Below are 14,570 nucleotides of genomic sequence, written 5' to 3' on the forward strand. Positions count from 1 at the left end.
TTTTTTGGGCCCCACTGATGCGTGAGCATCTTTCCTATCTTTTCCTAGTGAATTTGTATTTAAATTGTTGAGTTTAATCAAGAATTAATTATCTTTTAGCCACTATGGATGCTACTTTGAGTCTTGTGCAATTCTATTTATTTTAGGTAGCATTCAGCTGGATTTGATGGAGTTTCTGTAGAAGAAGAGATGAAGGTGAATGATGCTGTCAACTCTGACCTCTCTGCACTCAAACCTAGATAACTCGAGCTACAAAGGTCCAATGGACGTGATTTCAGTGGCTTTGGAAAGCTAACTTTCAGAGATTTCCAACGATATATAATAGTCCATACTTCTTTTTTGAACTCGCTGCCAAGGCTGCGCCTAACTTGAGATTTCTCAAGTTAGGCGCAAGACACAACAACAATACGCGAGATTAGTCTTGCCCACTTCAAGTTAGGCGCACTAAAGCCCAAGTTAGGCGCAGCTTCACTCCAATTCATGCTGCCAAGCCCAAGTTAGGCGTAGATCCTAGTGAAGCCAAGTGGTCCCCATCCATCAATTGAAGATTTGCTGATTGCTATATTAATTCTTATTTAAATTCAAATTTTAAAAATAAGAAAAGATATTATTTTAGTTTTAAAGATAGACTTTAAATTTATTAGGATTAGTTATAAAAGGGGGAAACTTTCCTTCCCTAGGGGATTCAGATCCATCAGATTGGAACTCAGTATATTTTACCTGAATCCTTATTTTCTCTTTTCCATGAGCAACTAAACCTCCATTGTTAAGGTTAGGAGCTCTATCTATTGTATGGATTGATTTTATTGTTTCTCTATTTTAATTCATGTCTTGATTTATATTTAGAATTGTTTTCGTTCTTTATTTTATGAATTTGGGTGGAACGGAAGTATGACCCTCTTTCTATTTGAGTTCTTGTATAACTTGGAAAAGCTCTTTACTTGAACAACAGCTTGAAAACAAATTCTCCTAAAATTTAATTATCTGGATTTAACGGGATACGTGACATATAATTCTTTTATTTTTGGGTAATTAGAGTTTTTGTGGCATATAAACTGGAATTTGATCATCACCCTCTAATTGGAATTAATTGACTAAGGAATTGGCTGTTGATGAATTTTAGAGGAGACTAGGAAGGTCTAAGGAATTAGGGTCTAGTCACATGTAGTTTGCCATGAATTAAATCTTGCATGATTAAAATAGTTAATAAGAAAAGTCAATCCGGAAAATAGATAACTCTGAAGCCTTAACTATCTTCTCCATATTTTTCCTAAAGTATTTACTTGCCTTTCTTCAATATTCTTTATATTGTTTAATGTCTTTTATATTGCATCTCAATACCATTTTCTATTTGTCTAACTAAGCCTATCAAATACTATTGTTGCTTAATCCATCAATCCTCGTGGGATCGACCCTTACTCACGTAAGGTATTACTTGGTACGACCCGGTGCACTTGCCGGTTAGTTTGTAGGTTATAAATTCTGCACCACCCACCAAACTTCTTTGAATCCACTCTGACCGTTTTGTTAGTTTCTCTTTGTGTAAATCACAATCACTTTTTGTTGTCTTATCAAATCTTGTTGGAAGAGGTTATTGTCAAATCAAATATTTTCCCTCTTCTCATCCCTTGATTCTAGGAAACCACTTTTCAGTTTTCATTTCAAATAAAAGGAAACTCCACTGGTTAATAACCGCCCATTTATGAGTATTAACTCCCTCCAATTCTCTCTCCACTCCACATTTAATGCGTCCCTAACCTCCCTCTTCTCTCCACTCAATTCGGTTCTCTTCATCTTTTCCCCTTCCACTCCTCTATTTTCTTTATCATGAAAAAGAAAACCGCCCCAAGAAAAAGTGAAAAAATCCTCTTCTCCCAAAACCTTCCACATCTCAAACCCACACCCACATACACATTCATTCTACCTCTTCATCTTCTCCCTCACCACCATCCAAACACACGGACACCATGAGGAGAAAAGTAATAGCCACGAAGACGTCTTCAAGGAAAAAGAAGGAGAAGGTACCCGTGGCTGAAGAAGAAGAATCCCACACCTCACCTCTTCTATCACCGCCGCCATCACCACCAAAGAAGACCACCCCCGGACGCAGTTCCCAGAAGACAAAAAGCTTCGTGTTGCACAACACCAAGGAGCCAGCAAACTTAGAGTCATTGGATTTCAAAAACAAGTTCAACAAATCACATTCACACTTTGATTCGGCCAGGTTTAATTCATGTGCATCCTTTGAATTTCACAAGGAAGTGTAAGAGAAACACCACTTATGCGCCACATACTTAGTAAATCTCGAATCACTCACAAATAAAGGGATCAACGTTTCTCCTCTGTTTGAACTTCTACAATGGACACCATTGCTCCATATTTAGAAACCTGTCTACCACGGATTGGTACGTGAGTTTTATGCAAACATGCGGCTGATCGATGGCACCATTCACTCCTATGTCAAGAGGGTATACATGACTCTAAACTCTAAGACAATTGGGACTGCCCTAGGCTATACAGATGAGGGGCCAAGGGCTTACATGACTGAGAAGTGGGACTCCCAGGTTAGAGTCACATACAAGATTGCCCTGCAACATATTTGTGAAAATTTATCTGGCTTGGATGGCACCATTCCGACCCACAAGGCACTCGGCCCTACAAACTCCTTGCTCCACAGGATCATCACTCATATCCTCAGTCCTCACCCCTCAAAATGGTTCACATAACAGAGTAACTGTTTCTGACTCTCTCATACTTTTTACTCTTGTTACTTCTACTCCTATCTCATTTGGTTACCTTATGATACGGCACATGTGAGAATCAGTTAAGAGTACAAAAAAGGCGAATCTGCCTTATGGCATGTTTCTCACAAGTATTTTTGAATATTTTAAAATTGATCTAACCAATGAAGCTGTAGAAAATAAGGTTTCAATGATTAAAGGAGGAGGAGCTATGAAGGGAACCAAGGGGAAGAAGTCAGCAGCCTCGGAGAGTGAGTTTGAGAGTCGGCCTGAGTTTTTCAAGACAATAGAATCAATCAAAGAAATTCTCACCGAATTCACCAACATGTCGAAGCTAATGGTATAATCTTATAAGGCAGCCCGCAAGCAAGCCTTTGAACACGAGAGGGCTTGGACGAGGTGCAAGGATAGGGTGAGTCTGATGTTGCAGAGTTTTGAGGAGGAGTTGGGTGCTGCTAGTGAAGAAGAGGCAGATGAATTTGAGTTCCACTTATCTGATGATTGATCACCTTTTTTCTTTTGTTGATGTTTGGCTTGTTTCGGCTCAATCTGATACTGTAGTAGTTTGCTTTGATACTCTAGACCTATGACCTGTGATACACTCTTGATATTTTGGGTATATTTTAGATATTTTGTTTTCCATGACATCTTTTGCAGGTGCCCCTTGATGCCAAAAGAGGGAGCAATGGCTGAAAATTGAAATTGAGAGAAAACAGGGGATGAAATCCTTGTGGATTTATGATCACCCTTGTTATTAATCATTTGCTGTTTTGTTGGTATGATAAATGCTTGTGATGCATTTGTTTCATAGATATGCCTGCTGGATTTTGATCAGAAATATGCATTTGATTTATGCATTTGATTTATTTTGAGGATGCAATTGATGAATATGTTTGTTGCTTCGGATTAGGAATATACATTTGATTACAATTGGTGAATATGTTTGCTGAATACTTTATTTTTGGCAGTTCCTTTAAGCTGTGATATGAAAATTTTGATAGTTGCTATGGTTTGAAATGATCATCCTTGATTAGAAATATTTTTCTTGCTATGATTATTTTGCTCTGAGTTGTTAATTGGAAAATACTTTTAAAATAGCTTGAACAATAGCTTCTTGAAACATCAAATTTTTATTTCTTTGTGTGTTTGAGCAGAAAATTAATTTATGATAACAAATGAATTTTGCTTATCAAACCAATTCTGCTCATAAATCAAGCATTCAGCATTTCAAAAAATTAATATGTTGAATAACATTGTTGCCTTAAGCTTGATTTCAAAAGTTACAGGTACAAAGCTTCCGTTGGTAAAATAACATATATTAAGGGGGAGTCATGTCACAATTGGAAAGGAAGGAATCCAAGTATTCACAATGAGAGTACTCTAATTTTTTTATTTCTTTTCATTTCAATTTTTAATAATGTTTGTCATCAAGGGGGAGATTGATGAGTTTGGAAAAATCTATATTTAATTTGATGATGAACAAACATTATTAAAGCAATTAATTATAAAATTATTAATTTGATCTTAATTCATACTTGCTTAATTAATAATTTTGTTGGTGCAGATTTTGCAACTGGGCTAAAAAGAAAAGAAAAATTGGTGCAAGTCCATATGCATTCAGCCTTGATGTTAAATTAATGTGACTATGTTGGCTAAAACAAAGTTTTGCTAATTGGGCCGATATCTTGATCAACAAAGCCCAGTAAAATCAGCCTTGTGCAAAACTACTTTATATTAGCTAAATTACTTTGTTATTTGGGCCAGAACTCAATCATTACTAAGAGCCCAAATTATTTTGCTTGCTTGGTCTAAAACCAATTTTGAGAGAAAGCAAATGTATTGCTTCTTGCTTCCAATGGAATCCATTTCTATCATGTGGTGGAATTCAAATTTTATTAAAGTGAAGTTAATACATGCATTGGAAACATGAGAGAGAGTTAGCTTTTGATTTGATGGACATCATCAAGCTACACGCTACCTAAAGCAAGGAAAGTGGAAAATTTAATTTATTTTATCACATTCATTAATTATTGTCCAAGTTTCTCTTTCTACTCTCTCATCTTTCTTCTTCTTCGGTCATATCAGAGAAGAAACTATGGAAGCTATGGCTAGCTACCGAAAAGAAGAAGAAGCACGCTACAAGACCATCACAATGATGGCAAGAAAAAGAAAACAAAAAAGTATGTTGTGGCTGAGATTCTCATCACTTATGGTAAGATTTGGTGAATAGATCTTAGCTTCTCCATACCAAAAATGGAAGAAGAAGATTTCGATCAGTAGAGGAAGATCCTTGGAGGGATGGCTTGTCTCTGATTTTGCTCAACCACCATAGGAGGTAGCTACAATGGCTACGTGATGGAGGAGGCAGAAGTTGAAGCGGATGAAGCTGTCATCATCATGACGCATCAAGGGCCAGGAGTCCATCTTGGAGAGCAAGGCAAGATGGAGGGCTCGGATTGATGAAGTTTGGTGACCAAGGAAGGACTAGAGGTAATTGCATGTTGGGTTTTGCATTGGTTATCTCTTCTCTCTCTCTGGCCAAACCAGTTCTGGTTTGAAGAAGAAGAAGATTAGCTTGGTTTGTTTGGTTTCAACCGTGGAGGCTTCTCCCTATAAGTAAGGGTGAACAGCCAGGGCTTGAAGCAAGGAGTGAGAGTGCAAGGCATAGAGTTCTCATAGCTACCTAAGCTAACAAAAGTTCTTCTCCTTCAATATTTTCTGTTTTGTAATTTTTCTGTTTAATTTTGTCTGTCTTGAGTCTCATGGAAAAAGGCAAACAGTGAGGTTTGTAAGAAAAAGCCATAGAGCGGAAAAAGGCAGAGAGTGCAAAATTAAAAGAAAAATCCATAGATGTCCTTAGAGGTCCTTTGTACATCTTTGTTGTGTTTCATGATTCTGTGGGAATCCCCTTGCAAGTTGGGTTAGCACTTAGCAGTTGGAAAGTTTGGCAGTGACCAAGTCAAGTTCAGGATTGGGGTTTAGATTCTGGACTTGTCCCGGATAGGAAGGGCAGTTCCTAGGGAGAATTGGTGTTTGTAATCAAGAATGATTATAGTGAAATTCCATCATTGTTGTGATGGAGACTAGATGTAGGCTGCCTTGCACTTAGCAGCTGAACCAGGATATATCTTGGTATAATTCTCTCTCTCTTCTACTCCATTTCTGATTCTGCTGCCCAGGAGATAAAACCGAAAAATATCTCGTGCCGAGTGACGAGATAAAAAGAAAAGTCTCGTGGCTGGGTACGAGACAAAAATAAAAAAAGTCTCCAGAAGTTGTCTCAAAGACCAGCACGTGTTTTGAAGTGAAAAAAAGGGGCTAAGATTCAATCCCTCCTTCTTTTAACCACTGAAAACCATCACATATGAAAGAAAGAAACAAATGCAGAAATAATGTGAAAACAAGCTGAGAAAAAAATAGAAAGTATAATTTATATTAAACAATTTAAAATTATAGAGATAAGATTGGCAACAAATCATAGAAAGTAGTGATTTGTTATGAAGTTGGCTCGTGACCCTTTTTTTTTACCCTATGCATATACCAAAATGAATGAGAAAGATCCAAACTATAACAAACAAGTTTGCAACTAATAATGGCAAGTAGAAACAACTATGCTGCTAGTGCAATAGGAGAATGAAAACAAGAGACCATTTTATCAATGGATATAACTATTGATTTGCTAATTCCACAAAACACCTTCAAAATTTTTAAATATATAACAGCCTGCAGTTTCAACTAAACAGGCACTTATGAACTTAATTGAAGAGTATACACAAGCCTAGCTCAAGCAAGCCTGCATAACTAAACAAGAATGGTAGTCATGACAATCTAGGTTGCATACAGTTGTTAGAGTAGTTTTATGTTTGACTAAAGCATGATTATACATGGAATTGGAAAGTAAAATCCTAGGAAATAGCTTTCGCAGAGAATTACAATTTCATTTATAGTAAATGATATTATACCTTCCTGCTATTGTTTTTGTATATATAACTACTGTAAGTGTAACATATGAAGTTTAGTTTCTCACAAACAAGTTCTTAACCACGTTCTGTTTCTAATATTTATGCTTTGTACTAAACATTGAAAGTCATGTAGAATGAGGTTCATTGGAAGATTGTTAATGTATGTAATGAAGAGCAGAGGTAAATTTAAGCATTTAAGAATTAGCTCTTCACGAAAAGCTGTAATAGTCAAGTTGTGTAACACCCAGATTTTTAAAAATTAAATAATTAATTATTTATGAATCATTATATTTATTGAAATTTTGTTTTTAAAAAAATTATTTTACCAAAAATAATTAAATAAAATTTTATAATTATTAAAGTTTAATTTAATTATGACTTATTTTATTAGTTTGAATTATTTATTAGGAACTATTTCGATAAACAAAAATTTAAATTGATTATTATTATTATTATTATTATTATTATTATTATTATTAATAAAGTTTTAAAAAAAAAAAGAAAAAGAATACTAGGCCGAAGACATTAGGAGAACAAAAGGAAAAGAAACATTGGTAATGTATATATATACCCATGCATTAACATAACAATGAGACATATGATTAGAAGATAAGGGTCAGAATCTGATAGCAGAATTCATTTCTCTGATGAAGGAGAACCAGCTTTCTGAAATTCTGGATGCCAAAGTGCTTAAGGAAGCAAGGGAAGGTCACATTTTTGCCATTGCAAATCTTGCAATGAGATGCTTGAGACTCAGTGGGAAGAAAAGATCAACCATGAAAGAAGTTTCAGCAGAACTAGAAGCATTGAGAACAGCACAGAGTTCCGTACTTATCGACCTTGACCGCATCTCACCGGAAGATGGTGGATCACCTAACCACACCATCAGGGGACCAATTCAAGAATCTGGCGAGGAAAGCATTTTACTATCCCTACAAATGGAGTCCACGTCCTTCTAAGATGCCTGATTGACACCCCCAGATATTTGTTCATGAAAATGTTGGCTACATTATAGAGGAAACCCTTCAGTGGTATATGTATTTGGTTATGACAGAGAATTTTTTTTCAAATTTTTTAGCAAGGCTAGAGACTCGGCTTATCACATATGTTGTTAAAATATTAGAACTGCTCCTATCACATGTGGTAAATAGTTTTGGAATATTCTGATAAATTCTCTGGCTGTGAAGCTTTCCTCCCATTGATAAATTTTAAGCATTTGAAGCTTAGGAAGCCCTGAGAATTTCAATTAAAATAAGAAAAACAACATTCACTTAGCATAAGGTCCACATGATCTCCTACATTTTTACAAATTACTGATCTATAATTTGGAACATTCCTCTACAACCTTTTTCTACAGCTAAGAGCATAAATTAAATAAGGTTATCCACATCAAACACATATTTATTGGTGTTTGTTATAAGCTGGAACGGTTATCATCAGATATGGTCTCTTCAGAAGATGTGTCACTGTTTCTTAACATTGGTTTTCACCTGCAAACGAAAAGAGCCCGACATGTTATGATCACTAGGTAGGACAAAGACGTGAAGAATTAATAGAACTATACAACAAACCTTCAAAAAGAGAAAGCCATATTTGAATGAAGGCTTGTGAAAGCATAATTTTAAAGGAACCTTAAAAAAATGTAGATTTGATGTTCAACTATACCATTGTTCTTCCAGCATGCATGCTGTAAGGGACCCAGGAGAACTGGAGTTGCCCCCTATTTTCTTTCAGACCATGTCCTGGAGTTGCTATGCCCAAATTAAGTTCAAGATTAGGAATGCCACCTGTAGAAAACAAACACATTCAATTTTACAGTGACATTAGTCACTTGTACATTAAGAGGAGCAAAATAGATCATTGTTATACCTTCATTGATGGCTGGAGATTTCATCTCTCCTTCATATGTACTTGCCTCAAAGTTAGTCACTACTTCCCTTCCATTGCATTTGATAGCAGCAGCCTTGTCATAAGCCCTGAATTCCAGAAAATCAAAAGGGATACACGTGTTGGATTGGAGCCCTAGTGAGCTTGAAAATTTAGGGTAATAAATTCAGTGCAGGTAGAATGTAATTCACGTATCACTAGGACCTTGCAGCTTCTACTTCGCTGTCGAATAGCCCAAGATATATATACCTGCATCATGAAAAGCATCGCAATCTCCATAACCAAAACGCCTTTTACCAATCCACTACAAGAAAAATACCCATTCAGGTACACTTAAAAAGTGTAGCCAAAAGTAAAAAAAATGATGCCTTAGACTACGGCTACGCTTTCTGGGCTACGGCTACGCTTTTTATGGTGATTCCTATTCGGCCGTTGCCTATTCTCAAAGGCTACGCTTTTCTGCACCAAGGGCTACGCTTTTGGCATTTGGAAATAGGGTACGCTTTTTAAGTGATGCTGTCCAAGAGTGGGCTACGCTTTTCAGCTTCCATTTTTGCCAGAATAGGCTACGCTTTTCAACGCTACTGCATCACTTGTAAAGCGTAGCCACATTATATACCATGGCTACTTTTTATAAGTGTAGCCTTAGGTCCCTCATTGTTTTTTTTTTTAATTTTTCATATATATATATATATATATATATATATATATAATATTCTAATAATTTTTTGTACAATATAATATTTAATAATATGATTACATATATAATTCTGTATTTTTAATTAAATGAGTTAAATCTTATAAAATAAAAATAAATACACAATTATACTAAATTAAAAAATATTCTAGCAAAGCATAGTAAATACATTCTAAAGATTCACAAGCATTATAATGATATAGTATATTAGTACACAAAACAATAGATCCAACTATCCAATTGAACAATCATTCAACAATAGAAAAAAAAAATGAAACATGTCTAAAGTCTAAACTACTAATTTCCATGTATCAATGAATATAAAGAGGATTACAAATTAAGTCTAAAATTAAAATAAATAAAAGAAAAGAGAATAAACAAAGACTTTAGTGCCCTGAGTACTAAGTTCCTATAAGTTGTGTGTGCCTGAAAATCATTTGAACATACCCCACAAAGAAAGAGGATTTTTTTGTTGGAGCCACTTATGTTGCCTGCTAGTGCCTTTACAAAGTGCTGAATAAATTCAGAGTGCCCTTCATAAGTGGCGGCAGTAATGAGATTACCATCCACCACTGTTGCTAGTGTCTGGTTCAACCCAATGAGCACCAGAGGCAACCGGTGCTGGTTTAACAGGAGGAAAAACGGTAAATTTGTGATCTTTAGCTACACCTGCAGCCGCCAGAATCAATTGTCCGAGGCAAATGGAAGCAAGTGCTTTTCCAGAACTGAAAAGCTTGATCACCAGTGCCACAAGAGGATCATGAGCAAGATACTCTGGCGCTCTTCCACCCAGTAACATTACCCTGTCATAGTTTGCAGCATCAATTGAAGTCTGGTGGGAAGATATGCACATAGAAAAATTAGGAATAAGGTAGAAAAACTAAAGCAAAAGTGTCAATGCACATTGGTTATCTCTATAAAGCAATTAAATAAATCAATGCAGATCAATTAAATAAGTGCCATATCTGAAATAATGAACAAGCCATAAACTAAAGGTACAGTTCTGATCAAGCCCAGAAAAATATAAGTTAATAACAAGAAATTAGCCTTATTAACCAAAGCTGGAAGTTCAGAAGAAATAGAATAAAAGTCTGCATATATATCAGCAGGTAGGAATATTCATAAAGATCACAATAAAAATCTGCATATATATCAAAGCTGCAACTGAATTGAGAGATACCACTTCAAAGTGATTTCAAATTCAGAAGCAATAATATTCACAAAAGAGAAAAGTACACTCATGCCACTCAAAACAAATTGCTGTCAATCAGAAATTCAATATTCTTCCTTTAATCTTCTTTTGAATGATTTTCAATGGTTATAGCCTCCTCAACAAAAAGGATAAAAAAGATCTCTCTTCTCCACAAGTTCAGATCAAATGCAGATTGACTGAATTGTATTCAGAATAATTCTTCCATCAGACAAAGTACCTTGAAGGATAATTTTGTATTGATGAGACAGCAGAAGGGAAGTTACCAACAAATTTTACTCGATCACCTGCAAACTATTTAAGCCTCATGTTAACCTTTAGGTGCTATGCAATATGTACAATAGGAAGTAAATTTGGAGATAGTTGCTCAATTTTTAACAACAAAACAGCACACCTGTTTTAATAGTAGTGCCTTTTGATGAAGCAGTAGAAACCTCCTGCTTCAGCATAGCCTGAGAACTTATTGTGGATCCACCCACAATTTCAGCATCAACACTAGAAGCTGGTTTACTATGTTTTAAAGAAGCAGCATGTGTACTTCTCTTGGCCAACACAGATGGTCGTTCAGGCTTTGAACTTTCTTTAGTAGAATCAACTTCCTTTGATGGAGTTCCCTGAAATATCAATCACATAACAAAAACTATTATTATTCTGCTTATATTAACAGCGATTTAGGAAGAAATCATCTCAACAATACAAACAGATAATAAGAAGTAGCAAAAGAATATCTGAGAAAATGTACACCAGGTAGTGAAAGGGAATCCACAATTAGTAGCCTTGCACCAAAATGCTTTGCAAGTGCCTTGGCAAGAGTCTCCTGATATATATCCGAACCTACACAGGAATCGCTTAATGAGAGCACTTCTTGATTGCAGAAAGGGGAAAACAAAGCATTAACAAGAATGAAGGAACTACCTGCAACTAAATAGAATAAGGCTAATAAGGCTAATTTCTTGTTTGGTTACTTACTTCAACTGAGATAAAATCTGAATCTGAATTATATATCAGCAGAAAAACCACAAGAGAAGGACAGATCAGAAAAGTCTATACTTGTTAACAATAATTTAGAAACAAGTTAATCAGATTTATATTTTGTAACTCATTAACATAGATATATCTAACTGATTTGGATATCTATGTGCACAAAATTTGCCAAGAAGAATTGAGAATGATAGAACTACTGGCATCCATATTTGGAACGAATGTACAGCTAAAGAAGTGCACAAATAATATTCTAAATACACTTAACTCAGTTTCTTATATGACATATTTAATTACTAGTTATAAAATAGAAGAGAATTAAGTGCATTTGTATGCCAAACTATTAAAAAAGCATACACTTATTACTTTTTATTACTTTAGTTTAATTTTTTTATGTATGACTATTAAAAGGCAAGAAAATATATGTATAGATATAAGACCATTGAATAATTGAAACTATTAAAACATATGTCCTCATATCACTCACTCTCTAGCAAGCTCTACATAAGACCATGCACCATCCTTTAGCTTCTCATCCAATCATAATCCAAAACAAATTAAATTAATTTACACACAAATCAAATCAAAACACATGGAATTAGTTAACAGATAGAGTGAAGAGGAAGTACCTATCATAGATTTGAACATGTTACATCATAGACGCCATTCTTTGCTGATCAGCTTCTGGAAGTGATTCCAAACCAGTTAACATGCTCTTATCCATGATTCACTTCAATTCAACTCAACCTAGTGTTCTTCATTCACATTAATCAAATATATCACACACCTCAAGCAATTATAGTACATCCACTTCAATCTTGTTAATTAAAATAAAATAGTAATAAAACGACCTGTGGAGACGGAATCTCTGGACCAAGACAGAGGGAGCAAAGGCAACCGGGGAGTTTAGAGAAGAAACTCAAACCCCAGGAACAAAATTAAAACCAGTTAACTAACAATAATATAGGATGAAATAATCACAAACAGCACAATATAATCACAATTAAGTCACAAAAGCACAAAGAACAGCAGCACAGCAGCATATTTACAATTAATAATCACAAACAGCAGTAAGAGCTAATCAACAATCAATTAATCAATGAATGAAAAATTGAAAACATAAATCATTCAAGAATAATTCAAAGATCAATAACCCTTAGGAACAGAGCATGGACCTTCGAAGACGGCGAGCTGGCGACAAACACGACGAAGGACGACGGCGAAGAACTGCGAAACAGGACTGGAAAGCAAACATTGGCGGACGACGGATCGAGGGACCTTGAGAACGACGAACCTAGTGGCGATCTTGAGCGCGACGAGCGGCGACGGTGAGATTGATGGCGGCGCGATGGAGGCTAGGGTTTTCACAACCTTACAAGGAAGAGCTGCGAGATGGATGAACGGCGGCAGAGCACGACTAAGAACGATGAGCAGACGAGTGAGACGGTGACAGTGGCGCACGATGAAGGAGGGCACAATGACGGGGAGATTGAAGAAGCGGCTAGGGTTTTGTTATTTGGTGCTCTGGTAGGAAAGAAGGAATGACGAAGATAGAGTGCAGGGCTTCTTCGATGATGAGAAGACATAAAAAGAAACAAAAAAAATTCACCAAGTGTCCTATACATGTGTATTTGGCATTTTTTACATTAGGCAGCGCTTTTAAAGCGCACCCAAAACTTAACAAATATGCTACTCTTTAAAAGCGTTTTCTTTGGTATGAAAATTGTATTTATAGATATCAACATAAGGCTACGCTTTATAAGTGATTTCTATAATACCTAAGGTTACGCTTTTTAAATGATGCCGCATTTGTGTATCCTTTTCTCTTATAAAAAGGCAACACGGAGAAAAGCGTAGCCTATTCTATGAATAGGCTACGCTTTTCAAATGTAGCTTAAAAAAAGTGTGGCTGAATGGGTATTTTTCTTGTAGTGATCGTTTCTTTGAAACATGCATTTTTTTGTCGGAGCAGGACTGCTAACCTTCGACGGAGATACGACCGCAACCGGCGATACGACGGCAAGAGCAAAGACGATGGCAAGTAGTGACCCGAAGACGAACTGGTCCAAGCCACCGACAGAGAAGCCAGCGAGGATGGGGACGACGTGCCGAGCTACCTGGGTTCCGGAAAGGGGGAATAGAAAGAAGCGAAAGTGCTGAGAACCTGGGGAGGACAGCGACAAAGAACCTAGGGCTGGGGTTTTGCCGTTTTGGTTTGGGACTTTCAATGCTTTGCTTCAGAAGGGGGGCACTAATGATTAGGAGAATTGGAGAAGATAAAGAACGATTGATTTTTTATTTTTTTGATATGTTTTGCTTTGCTTAAGAGGGAGGGGACGAATGATTAGGGAAATTAGAGAAGATAAAAAACGATTGATTTTTAGTTTTTTTTTTTTTATGTTTTTGTTTTGTTGTTTAAATTATTTGAAACTATAAAATTATGATTAATTGAATTCTAAAATTTGATTAATTTAAAAGGGTATTTTTGTCTAATCAAATAAAGTAAAGAGGTTTAAGATTTTTTATAAAATTAAATAAAAAAGTATTTTTTTTTATTTTTATTTAATTAAAAGGGTATATTAATAAAAGTGGTGATATAATATATATTTAAAAAAAAATTAAATGCTGATGTGGAAAATAAATTCCACGTGCCTTATTATTACTTGTCTATATTTTAAATATATCGGTACATATAAATTTATCATTGTACCGTAACAAACACCTAAATTTTATTATTATTTTAGATGCATGCATCATCCACTAAATGAGTGTTGTAACTTGAACAATTGAAAAAAATTACATGTTTGTCCATTTTTTTTCGAATTACGGCGAGTATATATAAAAGATAGATTGTACCATCATTAGAGTATAATTTATACTAAAAAATCAGTTAAAATTATTGTTTTTGATCTGCAATTAGCTATCAATATTCAAGAATTGAATTTTCTTTTCATGTTTCAGAGCAAACAAAAATAAATAATTGCAATTCCAATGGGAATTCTAATTCTCACATTTACTCTATTTATAAATTAGATCATTTTCGGTCTAATTTTCAATTTCATTCTCATAGTTATAGTTTTAAAAATAAAAAA

The 14,570-nt window shown here is 35.3% G+C and overlaps 1 long non-coding RNA gene across 1 annotated transcript; it reads right to left on the bottom strand.

Annotated features, from left to right (window-relative positions):
• Window positions 1–10,716: 10,716 nt before the first annotated feature.
• LOC140181824 (uncharacterized) lies at window positions 10,717–11,431 on the bottom strand. The gene is made up of 4 exons (XR_011877315.1): window positions 11,413–11,431; window positions 11,240–11,331; window positions 10,892–11,111; window positions 10,717–10,784 (listed from the first exon to the last, which is right to left on the bottom strand). It is a non-coding gene; the product is annotated as an uncharacterized lncRNA (long non-coding RNA).
• Window positions 11,432–14,570: the final 3,139 nt, after the last annotated feature.

Source organism: Arachis hypogaea, chromosome 19 (assembly GCF_003086295.3).
Source record: "Arachis hypogaea cultivar Tifrunner chromosome 19, arahy.Tifrunner.gnm2.J5K5, whole genome shotgun sequence".
Classification (NCBI taxonomy): Eukaryota; Viridiplantae; Streptophyta; class Magnoliopsida; order Fabales; family Fabaceae; genus Arachis; species Arachis hypogaea.